Below are 15,581 nucleotides of genomic sequence, written 5' to 3'. Positions count from 1 at the left end.
TTGAGCCTAAACATGATTTTGAGAATTAAAGTGGACTTTTTCAAGTCTAAAATTCATGAACTTGATTTTTGAGAGATAATGCCATTTGAAACTTGTTTAATTGCTAGTAATGATTATTTTGACATGTTATTTGAGTTGAATGCTTATGAACTTGACGAACATTTTCGTATATGCTTATTTGAAAAAGTGTAGATTTGATGAAAATATGAAAATGAGCTTAAGTTTGATATAAATTGATCATGTCATTGTAATTATTTTGATTGATGATTTTGCTGACACTAATGCATATTTGGATGCACAAAAATTGTGTTTGATGTGTTTTGCAGACTGAAAGGGGTGAATCTTCATCCCAAGCTCGCAATGCTCCTGCTGAGAATGCGGAACAACAGGAGGTGTGTGATGACCCGGAAATTTCTGACCAAATTTAAACTTAATTTTTGTATGATTAACATTTCCGACACGATAAGCAAAGTCTGTAAAACTGAATCTCAAAATTTTTGAACTACTTTTATATATTTAAATACCCTTCGGTTGTTTTCGACGATTCGCGAACAATTATATGTAAATAGATACATATATACTATAACTTGAAAAGTTAACAATGTATTAATTGTTTGATACCGTACATTAAACTTATTGGTTTAAATATCTATTTGAATATACATGATAAGTTGAAATACTTATTATTAAAATTTATTTATAAATAACTTCCAATGTGTATTTAAAAAAAAACTGATTTATATATATTAAAAAGATATATACATATATATAATTTCAAGTTATTTAGTAAACGATAGTAACATTTCAAATTGCTACGGTACCCAAAATGCTACAGTGTTTTTGAAAATCACTATTTGCTACAGTGAAATTGACTTTGCTACAGTGAATTGCTACAGTAAAAATTGATGATTTAAGATAACTTTGCTACAGTAAAAATTGATGATTTAAGATAAAAATTGACTTTGCTACAGTGAATTACTACAGTAACTTTGCTACAGTGGTATATTTTATGGATGATTTAAGACTATATTTTGACAAAGGTACGATTCACGAAACATAAAGTACAAGTTTTCTCAGCGTACGAAAGGGCGTTCGAAAAACCGGAACCGGGACATAAGTCGAGTGACAACGTACGACTTATCGGAATAAAAATTACAAGTCAACTATGCACGTGAATTTAATATAATATATAATTAATTAATTTAAATTATATATATTATATTTATATTTATTTTATATTATGTCGACAAGCTAGGAGCCAAAACAATGTGAGCTGTCCCTGGTCCTCATGCGAGTCGCATGGCCAGAAGGCCATTTCCATGCGAGTCGCATGACTCCAGATTCCAGGCCAGGTACTATAAATTCAGGTGTTTCGCTCGAATGAAAAATCAAACACACATACACAAATATATATTACTCCGTATAATATTTATTATTATTATTATTATTATTATTATTATTATTATTATTATTATTATTATTATTATTATTATTATTAAGATTATTATTAATCTTATTATTAGTATTATTATTTTTGCGATACAAAAATAATAATGTACATAAAATATTACGACGGAGTACTGTCCAAGTAATTTTCAAAACGAGTTTCCGAGCGAGCTAGAGCTAAGGAAAATATGGGTTATTGCCAAGGAGGTTATGGGTAATGTTCGGGGGTATTTTTGTGAATCAAACCTCGTGTTTATTATCTCCGATGCGTCTACATGCTTTCCTACAATATTTTATATCAATATTAAACAGTGAGTTCATTTGATCCCTTTTTACATATATTTTTGGGCTGAGAATACATGCGCAGTTTTATAAACTGTTTTACTAAATGGATACAAATACTAAAACTGATTTTGTGTGAGTTTCATATGATCCCTTTTACTCAATATATTTTTGGGCTGAGAATACATGCACTTTATTTTAAACGCAATGGATACAAGTACATACTAAATTCTACACTGAGTTTGAACCGAAAATCCCTTAGCTTTGGTAACTGTTAACTGCCAGTTATAAGAACTGGTGGGCGCGAGTAGTAGTATATGGATCCATAGGGCTTGATATCCCCGTCCGAGCTAGAGCGCTAGCCTTTTAACGGACGTATGCTATTTGAGAAGCGTACACGTTGGTTTGCGTGTATTATTAAGATGATTATACAAAGGGTACAAATTATATAAGCATTAAAGTTTAGTTACCAGGGTGCTCAATTTTGTAGAACCGATTGATAAACGTTTCGGATGAAACAACTGAAATCTTGTGATCTACCTTTTATGTAAAACCTATTGATAAACGTTTTAAATAAAACAACTGAACTTTTGTAATCCACATTGATATACGGATTATGTGTAATATTAAAACTATGAACTCACCAACCTTTGTGTTGACACTTGTTAGCATGTTTATTCTCAGGATTCTAGAAGTCTTCCGCTGTTTGCTTATACGTGATACAAGATATGTGCTTGGAGTCATACATGATATATACAAGAAACTTGCATTCACCAATCCATTACCATGTATCTTATTTTGACTGTATTGTCAACAGATGTATTATTGTAAACCATTTAAATGGTGATTGTCTATACGTAGAAATCATCAGATGTTAAAAACCTGGAATTTATATATTCATTTATGAAATACCTTTTCAAACGAATGCAATGTTACAAAACGTATCACATAGAGGTCAAATACCTCGCAATGAAATCAATGAATGACGTGTTCGTCCATATGGATTTGGAGCGATCGTCACAAGGTGGATAACTACTACAAACAAGATATACCTCATCCAGTCATGACATTTTCTGATATGCACTTGGAAGATTTGCACCCGAACCTGAGATTTGACAGACTTTGGATAGATTATCCAAAATACCAAAGGGGTTTGCATACTCTTCATTCTAAAGTTGTTGAGGTACCTAGGGTCATAGAATGAGGACCATTAAAAGCTGTAGAATTGGCCGGGCCAATTAGGGAATTACTTGCACAGAGGTATGGTAATTCTACTTTTAACGACTGGGTACGTTTATTCACCATGCGTAGACCTATATATAAAGTATGGTGTGAAGAATTGTTGTGTAGTATAGAATTAAATGATCGGGTAGCTAGTTTAACCGATTGATCTTTTATTAGATTTTTGTTAGGAGGTTCGATGCGCCACATGTCTTTACTAGACATGGCTCAGGCTTTACGTATATATACGCCTGAGGAGTTAGCATCTGCCGATTGTAGAGGGTTGATATTGAACGGTAGGAAGATAGACGAAAATTTTGATACGCATGGCGTATGGAGTCAAATGACTAGCCATCACCGATTCAAAGGGGGAAATTACTCTTATTTGGATATAGATAGAGCTGAATTAAGAGTAATTCATAGGTTTTTAGCTAATTCGATTACACAAAGAGGTAAGAATAAGGAAAAGGTAAATGAACAGGATTTGTTTTACCATATGTGTATTCGAGACCCACAAAGCGCTGTAAGTATACCTTATTGTGTGGGTTATTATTTATCAGCTATGGTTAGGGGGATGAGACCGCATAGCATAATAGGAGGTGGTATATTTATTACTTTGATTGCTGAATATCTCGGTGTGGATATAAGTCGGGGGGGATTATTAGTCGAAGAACCAGAACCCCGCGATACAATAGGTTTAAATGTATACCATGGTGCGAAAGTTTTGAAGAGGCGAAATAACGCCGCAGTACAATACCATGGTAGACATCCACAGGTTGAGAGAAACCAACAGCAAGGTAATGTAGGAGGGGGAAATGAAATGCAAGAAATGCAAAGGTTTATAGCTTCACAGGAGTACGAAAATGCTAGACATAGAGCATTTGAAGATTGACAAGTTCATCAAAACCAAATCATAGCTTATTGCCAACATATAGGTAGAAACTATATTCCTACTACAAAGCCCATATTCCCTCCCTGGTCTATAGAGATTCAACCACCGTATCCTACGTATAACCCATCCGAAGCATTTTATAGCACCTATGGTTATGCATGGAACCCCTACTGGTATCAGTATCATCCCTAGTCTACTTAGTTTTATTTATTTTGTAATTTGTAATGTTGATACGTTTAATACTTATTTAATATTGTAATAGTTTTTATAATTTTCTAACTTTTATTCTTAGATTTTAATAATTTTTGAATGTGGGGTAATATACCAAACTTCAAAAATATGTATATATGTATGCAGTTTATCTTATGTACACAACAGGGTAAAATAATGCATTTTCAAAGACTGGCATTAAGTTCAGCAAAAGCAACTAATTTTGACGACAATATGCAAAATATATGTGAAATAACAACAAGACGGAATGAACAAATGATGTGCACCATTTATCATTCAGCAAACAAACACAAATATGTTTGGAAACTTTGGTAAAATTTAATCATTTTCACACAAATCACCCTCAATAATTTAAATTGTTACTGATTTCTTGCAAATGAGGACATTGCAAGATCTTAAGTGTGGGAAGGGGTTAAATTCTTTCGGATTTTAAAATTTTTACTTTATACACTTGGTTACCATCAGAAATACTAGTAAAGTAGTAGTTGTATTAGAATCTAGTGCTCTCTGATAATAAAGAACAGCCCTAGTCTTATATACTGACTACCCAATTCTAGTAAAATTTTTCAAAATTTTTAATTAAATGAACTCAAAATCATGTTTATACATATTTATGAACGATAAAACTAGATTTTAACACCGAAATTATTGTTACCTCGAAAAGGACATAAATTGAGAAACAAACCAAAATGTTAAAATTCATTTAAAATGGAATAGAGGACAATAAAAAGGAAAATAAAAGCCAAGTGTGGGAAAATTCTCCAAGTTATTCAAAACATATGTCACATATTTTTATACAAATAACTGAAAATACTTTTGCTTTGGACTAAACTAAAATTTTTTTTACCTGATTTACTGTAAGAAATATGGATCTACACGATGAATCAATTCCATCATTAAAAGGAAGTAAAGTCTTCCGAAAAAGACACGCGCTTCTTGATTTAGGTCAAGAAGTTGTCGTCCAGACCAGCTGTAGGTTGACGAAAAATCTAGAAAAGTCATTTCTAAAATCAGCAGGAAATCCACGGACCTCAGCATTAAACAGGGTCACCAAGTGGTCAGATTTATCCTAACCATGAGAAGGATTTATCTCGTAAAATGGGGGGCACCATGCAAATTAGCTGGATAAGACTAATAAATCAGATCCCCAGAAAGGATAATCTCCTTAAAAGATCAAAAATCAGCTTTTAAGCCTGATATTACTCAATCCTTGAGATTGACCTTAAAGATTGACAATTACAAACTCATGGAATTCAATGATATCTAAACTCGAGCCTGAACGAGAAAATATTTTGATCAAAATTACAAACCGATTTGTTTTCTAAAAACCCATTTTCAATGCGTTCATTACCATTGAACGTAAAATCCTAGGAATTCACCTGAAATTCATTAGGTCATCTGAACCAAATCGGGTGTCAACCGTAAGAACGGTGGTTGCATAGCATGGTTAAAAGACAGGACCTTGTGCCAGACCGAAAAATCATAAGGGTGAGCTTTACTATTGCTCCTACCAAGGATAGTAATTGCGTCCGACACGTTATAGACCATAATTAAAAGCATGTCAGGGGACATTGCCTTAACAGTTGCTTGTTCAACGCTTTCCTTTACAACCGGACGGTAGTTTACCGAAAGGTAATATACGATACAAGTAAACTGGACGTGTTGCTTTCCAAATACAAGGTTAGCAAGTGGGTGACACAAAACCATAAGTTTTGAGCTAAAATTTTCAAATCTGAAACCCACCAAACTCACAAAAATATTTTGCAAACACCGGTGAAGGGTTATTCCGGAAAACTTATCTAGGGTAAAAACTAGATTTAATTTTTAAAAGATCAAATGTTTTCATTAAGATCCAATTTCCTTAATGGATCTAAATTTTTATAGTCATGTGGGACTGTAAACCATATCGTTACTACCATTGTTTATACCGCCGTATAGAAATCACTGATGTACAAAGTGTGAAGAATAAAGAAGTGATTCTAGTATTTCAAGACGATATTGCTTGAGGACAAGCAACGCTCAAGTGTGGGAATATTTGATAATACTAAAAACGAACATATATTTCATAGCATTATTCCTCAAGAAAGACAAGCTTTTAGTTGCAATTGTTCTATTTACAAGTGATATTCGTTTAAATAATAAAAGGTGAAGACAAAAGACAGATTCGACGAAGTGAAGACGCAAACGACCAAAAAGCTCAAAAGTACAAAATACAATCAAAGAGGTTTCAATTATTGATAAGAAACGTCTCGAAATTACAAGAGTACAAGATTCAAAACGCAAAGTACAAGATATTAAATTGTACGCAAGGACGTTCGAAAATCCGGAACCGGGACCAGAGTCAACTCTCAACGCTCGACGCAACGGACTAAAAATTACAAGTTAACTATGTATATAAATATAATATAATATATAATTAATTATATTAATTATATATATATTATATTTATAAAATAAATCGTCGGCAAACAAAGAGCCAAATGTGGGTGAGCTGTGAAAACGATCTCCGCGACTCGCGGAGTTTGAAGAAGAAAAGGGCCGCGAGTCGCAGAGCCCCAAAAACTAAAACTCCCTATAAAAGCAAACGAATTCTGATCGCAAAAATCATCCAATATTCATCAATCTCTCTATCTATATACGTAATATTTATATTTATAATTTATATTTATAATTTATATTTTAATTTTAATTTTAATCCTAATAATAAGGGTATGTTAGCGAATGTTGTAAGGGTGTAAGTCGAAATTCTGTCCGTGTAACGCTACGCTATTTTTAATCATTGTAAGTTATGTTCAACCTTTTTAATTTAATGTCTCGTAGCTAAGTTATTATTATGCTTATTTAATCCGAAGTAATCATGATGTTGGGCTAATTACTAAAATTGGGTAATTGGGCTTTGTACCATAATTGGGGTTTGGACAAAAGAACGACACTTGTGGAAATTAGACTATGGACTATTAATGGGCTTTATATTTGTTTAACTAAATGATAGTTTGTTAATGTTAATATAAAGATTTACAATTGGGCATCCCTATAAATTACCATATACACTCGATCGGACACGATGGGCGGGGTATTTATATGTACGAATAATCGTTCATTTAACCGGACACGGGAATGGATTAATAGCCACTAGAATAATTAAAACATGGGTGAAATTATGTACAAGGACACTTGGTATAATTGATAACAAAATATTAAAACCTTGGGTTACACTCAGTCGACATCCTGGTGTAATTATTAAACAAAGTATTAAAATCTTGTTACAGTTTAAGTCCCCAATTAGTTGGAATATTTAACTTCGGGTATAACGATAATTTGATGAGGACACTCGCACTTTATATTTATGACTGATGGACTGTTATGGATAAAAACCAGATGGATATATTAAATAATCCAGGACAAAGGACAATTAACCCATGGGCATAAAACTAAAATCAACACGTCAAACATCATGGTTACGGAAGTTTAAATAAGCATAATTCTTTTATTTAATATTTAATTTCCTTTATTTTATATTTAATTGCACTTCTAATTATCGCATTTTTATTGTTATTGTATTTAATTGCACTTTTAATTATCGTACTTTTTAATTATCACAAGTTTATTTTATCGCACTTTTATTATTCGCAATTTCATTATCGTTATTTACTTTACGCTTTAAATTAAGTCTTGTATTTATTTATTATTTTATATTTGGTTTCAACTGCGACTAAAGTTTTAAAATCGACAAACCGGTCATTAAACGGTAAAACCCCCCCTTTATAATAATAATATTACTTATATATATATTTGTATTTTTATAAAAGTAAACTAATATAGCGTTAAGCTTTGTTTAAAGATTTTCCCTGTGGAACGAACCGGACTTACTAAAAACTACACTACTGTACGAATAGGTACACTGCCTATAAGTGTTGTAGCAAGGTTTAAGTATATCCATTCTCTAAATAAATAAATATCTTGTGTAAAATTGTATCGTATTTAATAGTATTTCCTTGTAAAATATAAAGCTATTTTATATACACCTAGTATGACATTAACACTTAAACTTATTTTATGCACTATTAGAATTTATAAAGACAACCTACTGACCTAGTAACATTTGATTTAGGTTGACGACCTTTCTGACCGACTTACTACTTGCGTACTTTCATTATCGACTTTACCGCTTTTATCACTGTGAGTTATAGCATCCCTTTTTACCACTTTTACTATTTTTGGGACTGAGAATACATGCGCTTTTTACATTTTACGTGTTAGGCACGAGTACTTAAACTTTATATGTGTGTGGGTTATATAACGACATAAACATTCCCTTTAGCACGGTAACGTTTAGTCATTGGTCTTTGTACCGGTGAACGCGAATCTTAGATATGGATCCATAGGGTTTGACATCCCCACTGGGGCTAGTCGCGCTAGCATTTAACGGGTGTTTAATACTTCGTGAACATACGCACTCGCCAAGTGTACTTTTAGGAGGTTATAAACGTTAAGTCTAGTTACCGGATGCCCACGGTTATACATATACTTTATCATACTGATTTGAAATGCTTGATTGAAGCACTGAAATCTCGTGGCCTACATTACATTACTGATTACAAACAAACTATAGCTCACCAACATTCGTGTTGACTTTTTAAGCATGTATTTCTCAGGTGCTTAGACGTTGTTGCTTCCGCTGTTAGACTTGCTGTTAGACTTGCCGTTATAGACTTGCTGTTATGGACCTGCTGTATTAGATTTTCCGCTGCATTACTTAGAGATGTCTCAAGCATGGAACTTTTATTTTGCATTCGTGACTTACGTTATTTTAAAACAATAGCTTTGTAATGACCTTTGTACCATGTACTCATGTTAATGTTTTCTAGTCATCTTTTGTAAAACGCTATCTTTTTACGAATGCAAACTGGTTTTCAAACAGCATATAGTGTTTGACCTTGTAATGATCCTGTTGTCGATGATCCGTACACGATGGTTTTGTACGGGGCGTCACAGTTGGTATCAGAGCATTGGTTGTAGGGAATTAGGTTGCATTAGTGAGTCTAGACCGGACCAAGTAGGATTCACTAATAGGACTAATCTACAACTTGCTTGTTTACTTGTTTCTGCGGGACCTTCTGCATACTACTGTGTTATAATACTGCATGTTACTGCTTATTACTACTGCATGCTACTGCTTACTTTTATTGTTGTATGATCTTACTGCATGCTATTGCTTATCTTTACCGCCATGCGAACTTGCTGTAGGCTTATTTCCGCTATTGCATGATTACTATCTGCTTTCACATGTTACTTCTGTTTAGCGCTGTTGATATTATTGCCATGCTGTGTACTGTTTTAGACAACCTAGGTTATTGTAGTGCCTGATTACATGCTTGCTTCATGTCTGCCATTCGCTATACCGACTTGGAAAACTTACCTTTCCTAGTTCAGATGTTTTTCTGAACCCTTTTCCCCACTCGTCTAGCCCTAAGGATTAGTATTGTAATCCGCCTGTTAATACCGTTCCACCGTTTCGGAGATCGAAACATTACTTCATGCAATCTAGTAGGAGTACCCCTCAGATTACACGCCCACTAAAGTTGATCCTCGGAGGAGGAGATATGTGAGGACTTGTCGGAATAACCACACCCCGAGCTCACTCAAATTAGCCACGTACAACGTATGAACATTAGAAGGTTGTTCACTTCCCGCAAGATGACCTGTATCCCGTACGATTTCATGATCGTCACTTATCTCCTTCATTCTTCCCTACTGCTCGACGATCTAATGACACTTCTGGACATAGGTCCCCAACACTCTTAGGAATTGGAGAAGTCGGGAAGGCATCTCCTTTCACAAGGTCATAGTGTCTTCTACTGATGCTCAGCCATACCCAAGGACTTGGGAGTCGCCTCGAAACATATCGTATTACTACTTGCTACACGTACAACTCGACACGAGACCCATATTGAATTTCTAGAAAGGAACCTAACGACATTATCGGAACCCGAACATTTTGAAGAAGTTTCGAGACATTTAGATGCATGACCTACGGAATCTACGCACCCACACCGAGAAACTGTGAGATTAATTATGTAGATTTTGTTTTGAGATAGCATAGATAAGGCACTGTTAGGTGGAATTGAGTAGAACTTGAAGTGAACACGTTACATTGACCATATGGAGTGATATTGGAATGAACGTACGATTTAGTACAATATAATGACGCCAGGCCAGCGTGATTATATTGACGTAAATCATGCAGAAATCCCAATATTACTATATAAGGAATATGAAGTGATTCAAAGGAAATTTTGGTAGGAACCACTTGAGTATACGCATTATGGTCAGATAAAGGTAGGAATAACCACTTAGCCTAGGTACTGTAAGAGAAGGGCCTGGATTGCAGAATTGATAACCCGAAAATTTGTTATAGATATACACACCCTGGGCACTTAAGTAAAAAGTTCTCAAATAGGAACAACTTTGGACTTACTTGTGGTAGAGCAATCGTTATCTCAGTTATGGAGACTCGCATGGATCCTGATTTTAGTTAGGGTGCATTTCTTCACAACGTTTATTGTCTCTGAGATGTTAATACTAGAGTGATAGAAACTTTACATCTAAGAACTTTAGCGTTATGACTAGTAAGCCATTAACAACCATAAGAGTTAAGTATTCTATAGGACAAAGTAATGGTAATCTGGCAGAGATAGAGGAATGATTTAAGGTAGTATCTTATAATTAACAGGTGGGTCATTTGGAGATGACCCAATGCCGACGAAACTTGGAAGTTTTATAGTAGTAGTTGGAAAGGATTAGTTACCTACGCACAAGCAGATGTTATTTGAGAAGGTTGATGGAATTTTTCGCGATAGTATAATAAGATTTAGTTGGAATGGACTCTAGGATTAACCTAATACTCATCAAGTTAGGAAGCTTTGATGAAATAGTTGGAATAGATTGGCTTTCAAGGATGAAAGCGTAAGTTATTTATCGTAAGAATATTATTCGTATACCTCGCTAGAATGGTGAGCCAGAAGCCATCTGGGTTACTTCAACAACCCGAGATCCCACAATGGAAATGGGAAGGGATGACGATGGATTTCATCCTGAAGACTACCAAAAACAATAGGCAGTTATGACACCATCTGGGTTATCGTTGACCGCCTCACCAAATCTGCTCACTTTCTAGCCATGAAAGGAACCGATACAATGGACAAATCTGCACAACGATACATAAAGGAAAATGTATCCCGTCACTTTGGCAATTCAAATTCTATCATAAGGACTGGCCAGGAATCTTATTTGATACTCATTCTTATGCGACTCTAAATCCTAACTTACTCCGAGAGATTTCTTATTTGATGATAATCGTACCATCATCCTTCTTACGTCAATATTAGTCGTACCAGTTCGAAATTTCTAAAATCAATGGGTAGTTAATTCCCATCCTCATACTCTACCACTCGTATCTTACTTATAAGCAACAACTTCACACTTAAGCATTTTTGGTCAAAGGACTTATGTCCTACTAAAAGTCATCAACCACATTTAAATTCAATAGTTTTTATTACCTCAAATGTCACCCGAAATTTTCAAAAATCTTTTACTCGATCTTTTCCCAACTTGTAATCTCCGAAATATGAAAATTTGTTTGCCAAAATTTTACACACACTATTTTACTGTGCGATCCTCTCAAAGTTTTATAAAAATTTATTTTATTGCCATTCGTACAAATTTTAGAAACCGTATATGTTAAATAATTACTTATTTTGACTAGTACACATGAAATTTTACTTTCACTTTTACAAATCAAAGCTTTTATTCAAAAGATATTTTACCTTAAATGGTACGTGTTGCACATAACCCTAGTTTGCTAAGAACTTCGTTTATTTTCTTACATTGTCACCTTAAACGATTTTTATAAAATTTTCGTTGCTTGTCAATATAAAATTTTTCGTTGCTTATTCGTATCCAAGTCTTCATGGAGACTTTACAACCATCGAAACCGAGAGATTCATGGGTGTGTATGTGATGAAGGCACTTACTACCACGTCATGCAGAGCCTTCGGGCATTCATCAACATTAAACCATTCAAAATTACTGCGTTACCCTAGGGATCTTATCCTTCACACCTGTTCGAGTGATGCTCTATCTTACACAACTCAAAGTCCTGACTTATTCCAAGGGATTCTCATCTAGCGATATTAACATCATCAGTACTCCGACTTTAATATTGGCCATAACCTGTTTGGCATTTTTGCAAAGTCAAGAAACAATTAACTTCTCATCCTCATGCTCTATCCTTCATACCTCACTTTTTAGCAACGGCTTCGCACGTGAACATTTTTGGGCCAAAGACTTAGGTCCTGATAATTTTCAAAACTACATTTAAGTCATTAGTTTTCATTACCTAGTAACATGTCAACCGATGATTCAAAGATTTTTCACTCGACCTTTTTCAACTCATAACCTCTGAAATACGAAAAACTATATTTATCAAAATATTTTGATTTTACGTGTTGCTTATTTGTGAGGTCCGCACGAGATTATGGACAAATGAAAGTAATAAAATTTTTTGGTCACTTACGCGATTTATAAAATCATATATGTATATATATAATTAAGTTAATAAATTTACCCTTACTTATTTTGGTTAATACCTACTAAGTTATACCTTCAAATTATTTAACAATCGCTCCTTTAATGAGTTGTTTAACTTAAGTCAAATAGTTTTATGCAAAATGATAAACGTTATACATATTTCTAAATTTACTAAGAACTTCGTTCCGTTTATGTTGTCACATCAAACGTTTAAAGGTTTTTCAAAACTTCCTTGGTTGATTTTAAAGGTTTTCGTATTAAGCTACACCATGTATGGATCACACTTCTTCTCGCCCTCCGTTAGGGATGAAGCTTACTATTGAAATCCTTGTTAAAAACACTTGAGCCACTTTGGGTGGCAGATTTAAAAAAAAAAAAAAATAAATAAATAAAAAAATTTTAAGAAGTCTTTGCGCTCATGAAATGTTCCTCTTAAAGTTAGACTTGGCAAAAACGCGAGCCGATAAATCAGTCTTCTGATGTACACTCAGTGTTTACCAGATTGTAGGAAAGGAACTAGTTAGGTTTCTACTCTCAATATTTCACGGCTAATCGAAACACCCTCGTAAACGTCATCTCTAGGATTCATTATGTTGAGGTACAAGAAATCATTGTTGGAGATTCTCTTAACTTGGAGTAAATCATTCTTTATGACCAGGAGTTCACGTATCTTCTCATCCGCGCATCTCGTTAAGTATAAGGATAAATTCAGAACGAACTGTTCAGAGAATTCACTCTCGTTCAAGGACCACACCTTTCGTGCGATTTTCTTTCGGAAATATAACATAAGATACCTTAAGAATCTATGAATCTTGTTATCATCTTGGAAGGGACTGCTTAAAACGTCTGTAACACAGATATGGTTACTCCACACATTCCTTCCTTCGCCGGTTGCAACTATATGTTGTTCTAGTTAATGTTAACCCTAACCCCAACATGTAACTGAAAGGAAAAAGTTACATTATGGAACTGTTCACCTGTAGTATGGTAAACTAAGGTGATATACTTCATTGTTCGTTCAGACCGTCCTGAAGACACTATAGATAATTATGGCTTGCATTTCAAATAAGTCCGATTAGTCACTTTCAGCTAAAAATTTCAATTCATTTAGTCAAATGAAACGTTCTTAAATATCGGGTTCTTTATGCCTATGGTCTCCCTCCGAAATTTAGGGGTTAGTGAAATCCGCGGCCAACACTATCTATACATCAAATCACATAGTTGTGATCACCATGTTTTTCATTTCACCTGTCAACTTTATATTGCGACATAAACGCTCGATGTTTTAAATGAGTTTGGTAACATTCATGATGCATTTCATGCATCCAGCTTACTGAAAATGTCTGTAAGGCTAAAAACATCAAATTTCCTTTTGGGGGTATATATATTCGGATGAGATATTAGCAAGAAACGAAATTAACTTGTTGATCTCTTAGGACAAGAGACTCACTTAATGGCATATACCTATTCTTACTTTTATATGCCCAAGTACCTTTCGAGGTAAATAACTCACTTCTGAGCCCACGAGTCTCACGGAACCTTGATACGCTACTTCTTATTTAAATATGGTACCATTTGTAGTCACTCCTTAAATTTCGGGATGAAATTTCCATTAACAGGTGGGTAATGTAACGACCCGACTTTTTCGACTAGCTTTTATGCTTTGTATTTTTGCGAAACTGCGTATTTGTGCGTACTGTGTTACTTTATTATTCCGGAACCTTGGCATACGTGTTTTATATTCATATATACTTTAAAACGTGCCTTGGTGTATGTAGAATGCTTAACTTGTCCACCGGATGCTTTATAACCGTTAGCGTTACTTGCCGTTACGAATAAACCGCGGACTGCGCGCACGTTTGACTTTTGTCGGAACCGGAACTTTTGGACTGCGAAATATTAATTATTATTTTATAATAATAATTACTTGGGCCTTTGGATGCTTAATTTTATTTATTTAATTGCTAAAGCCCAATAGTTAGTCTTGTTGGACTTTCTACCTTGTTGGGCTCAAGCCCACCCTACTCTAGCTAGTGACCCAATTAATTAGCCCAAGCATAATTACTAGTGGCCCATAATAATAAATAAATAATAAATTAATTAATTAGTGAGTCATACTAGCATAATGGATAAGGTTTATCTAATTGTCACATGAGATTCTAGCAAAAGGACACACTTTAGACACCATTAGCCAAAAAGTAAAGTTTTGTCTCCCCCTCCCCTCCCTCAAAATTTCGTCCACCAAGGAGGCCTCATGGCCACCTCATCAATCCATGTGAATCTCTAATGCTTATAAATACTAGCCTTTAGTCTCTCATTCCAACACTTGATCATTTTGATTTTCCACACACTTGTTCTTTCTTTCTTTCCATACTTGTAAGATTTCTTTTTCTTCCTCTTTTCCTTCAATATTTTCGTGTATCATCATCATTTATCTATGGAGATCAAGTTCCTTTTAGCTTGATCTTACTTATATCTTGTTGATTCAAGCATGAATCTTTCAAGAACAACAAAGATTCAAGCTTTCTAGCTTGAATCTTCATATCTTTTGTAGATCTACTTCTTTTATACTTTAATCTTTCTATTTTGTAATAAAGATTCAAACTTTTATTTGTAATCTTCATGCATCTTCAAGATCCAAGCTTTATGCTTCAAGATCTTCATGAACAAACAAGATGCAAGCTTTCTAGCTTGAATCTTCATATCTTTTTGTTAGATCTAAGTTCTTTTTGCTTTGATCTTGTTATTTTGTTAAAAAGATTCAAACTTGTGTTTGTTATCTTTATATATCTTAAAGATCCAAGCTTTATGCTTCAAGATCTTCAAGAACATCAAAGGTTCAAGCTTTCTAGCTTTGCAACCTTGTAACTTGTGTGAAATGGATCCAAGCTCTCTAGCTTAGGGTTCCATCACCTCTTTT

The sequence above is a fragment of the Rutidosis leptorrhynchoides genome, chromosome 1 (genome assembly GCF_046630445.1).
Source record: "Rutidosis leptorrhynchoides isolate AG116_Rl617_1_P2 chromosome 1, CSIRO_AGI_Rlap_v1, whole genome shotgun sequence".
Taxonomy (NCBI): Eukaryota; Viridiplantae; Streptophyta; class Magnoliopsida; order Asterales; family Asteraceae; genus Rutidosis; species Rutidosis leptorrhynchoides.
The sequence above is the reverse complement of the archived record's forward strand: the minus strand, read 5'-3'. Positions refer to the sequence as shown.